This window comes from Lagenorhynchus albirostris, chromosome 1 (assembly GCF_949774975.1).
Source record: "Lagenorhynchus albirostris chromosome 1, mLagAlb1.1, whole genome shotgun sequence".
Lineage (NCBI taxonomy): Eukaryota > Metazoa > Chordata > Mammalia > Artiodactyla > Delphinidae > Lagenorhynchus > Lagenorhynchus albirostris.
In genome coordinates this window covers 139,271,309-139,274,213 of record NC_083095.1, presented here as the reverse complement: position 1 = coordinate 139,274,213, position 2,905 = coordinate 139,271,309, and positions in this window count along the sequence as shown.

Here is a 2,905-nt window from a genome sequence, read left to right as displayed (position 1 = left end):
GGTGGAAATGTAAGATGGTGCAGCCTCTGTGGAAAATAGTATGGAAGTTTCTCAGAAAACTAAAAATAGAATTACCATACGATCCAGCAAACCCACTCCTGGGCATATATCCAGACAAAACTCTAATTCAAAAAGATACATGCACCCCTATGCTCATAGCAGCACTATTCAAAATAGCCTGACTTGGAAACAACCTAAATGTCCACCAACAGATGAGTAAATAAAGAAGATGTGGAATACTATTCAGCCATAAAAAAGAATAAAAGAATGCCATTTGCAGTCACATGGATGCAACTAGAGATTATCATACTAAGTGAAGTAAATCAGAAAGAGAAAGACAAATACCATATTATATCACTTATATAGAGAATCTAAAATATGACACAAATGAACCTATCTATGAAACAGAAACAGAATCACAGACATAGAGAACAGACTGATGGTTGCCCAGGGGAAGGGGGTTGGGGGAGAGATGGAGTGGGAAGTTGAGGTTAGCAGATGTAAACTATTATAAACAGAATAGATAACAACAAGGACCTACTGTATAGCACAGAGAACTATGGTCAATATTCTATGATAAACTATAATGGAAAAGAATATTAAGAAAAAGAATGTATATGTATGTATAACTGAATCACTTTGCTGTACAGCAGTAATTAACACAACATTATAAATCAACTATACTTCAATTTAAAAAATTGTTTTTTAAGTTTACAAACAATAAATGCTGGAGAGAGTGTGGAGAAAAAGGAACCCTCCTGCATTGTTGGTAGGAATGTAACTGGTGCAGCCACTATGGAGAACAGTACAGAGGTTGCTTAAAAAACTGAAAATAGAGTTACCATATGATCCAGCAACCCCTTTCCTGGGCATATATCTGGAGAAAACTCTAATTTAAAAAGATACGAGCACCCCCATGTTCATAGCAGCACTATTTACAATAGCCAAGACATGGAAACAACCTAAATGTCCATCGACAGATGAATGGATAAAGATGTGGTACATACATACAATGGAATATTACTCAGCCATAAAAAGGAATGAACTTGGGTCATTTGTAGAGACGTGGATGGAGCTAGAGATGAAGATACTAAGGGAAATAAGTCAGGCAGAGAAAGACAAATACCATATGATATCACTTATATGTGGAATCTAAAAAATGATACAAATGAACTTATTTACAAAATAGAAATAGACTCACAGACATAGAAAACAAACTTGTTACCAAAGGGGAAAGGATGGGGAGGGATAAATTAGGAGTTTGAGATGAACATATACACACTACTATACATAGATAAACAACAAGGACCTACTGTATAATGCAGGGAACTATACTCAATATCTTGTAATAACCTATAATGGAAAAGACCCTGAAAAAGAATATATATATACATATTTATACATAATATATAACTAACTTGTGCTGTACACCTGAAACTAACACAACATTGTAAATCAACTATACTTCAATTTAAAAAACAAAGGGCAGTCTTGTTTCTCAGGAATACGACATTTTCTCTCAACCTTCTAACATTTTTATTATGAAAATCCTATGTTTTTGAAAGATATTTGATAATTTCCTTTGTAAATATTTTGTGGGAAATAGTTAATTTTACCTACGTATATTTATTTTGATAAATGTACATATATACACTCAGATATGCATCCAAGATGTTTCTTATTATTAAGCACCTAATAAGTGTCCAACATCTTGGTACTTTTGAGTAACACAGAGAACATAGGCCTTCCTATTTGAAAAGAGCTTCTGTTTTCATTAAAATGGTGTTGCATTAAATTATTTAAAAAATTATTAGCAGGGCTTCCCTGGTGGCGCAGTGGTTGAGAGTCCACCTGCCGATGCAGGGGACACGGATTCGTGCCCCAATCCGGGAGGATCCCACGTGCGGGGCCCGTGAGCCGTGGCCACTGGGCCTGCGCGTCCGGAGCCTGTGCTCCGCTACGGGAGAGGCCACAACAGTGAGAGGCCTGCGTACCGCAAAAAAAAAAAAAAAAAAATTATTAGCAGTGATACTGGTAACTCACTCATGTGGTATGAATATTTATAAGAAATTCCAGCCTGACCAATATTTGCTTGCAAAACAGCCCCAAGAACACATCTGTCAATAAATAGTAACTCAAAAGGGGAACTGAGCCCTTTCGAGAGAGAGGAGGCATTTAATCACTGCTCAGACACGATGGCATTTAAGAAGCTCCTTCAATCCTGTGGTCAACACGGAGCAGGTTTACCAAGCTGCAGCAATAAGAAACTAGTTTTTCAAAAAAATGTGTAATAACCTAGAAACTGGAATTCTACACCCCCCTGCTGGATTTCCTGGTTTATAAGATTATTTTTAACAATAAGGAAGAAAAACTGAGACATTATGTAGATTAGAAATGTCAGTTGTTTGAATAGAGTCATTTGCTCTCCAATTCAAGCTACAGTAAATGAACATAAGGATCATCATGGAAACTAGCATTCTGAAGGCAGTATTCCTAAATACGCAATTTCTGAAGGCATTTTACCCTGAGAACATGTACTTCCATGGTATTTAGAAGGTGAATATTTTTAAGTGAGGAGGAAGCTAATGAAATAAGTAATAAAGAAATCTCTTTTTGTGACTCTATTTTAAAACCTAATATCCTTGATATATTAACTTGTTTCTTCTAGACCCTTCTTAAAATAGACTAATGTGGTAGAAACCCAATGGCTTGTGCTACAATTCAATTCTGGCACTAACCACCCAGGGTTACCACAGACCCCACAGGTTAAAGGTCATGCCCCCCAACAAGACCCCCCTTACTTCAGATGCCAGGCATACTTCAGGTGTCCCCAGGCTACCCATGTTTCTAGCTGACTGGCCATAAGTTTGGTAGTCACCGTGGTCCCCTCAGGTTTCAGAATTTG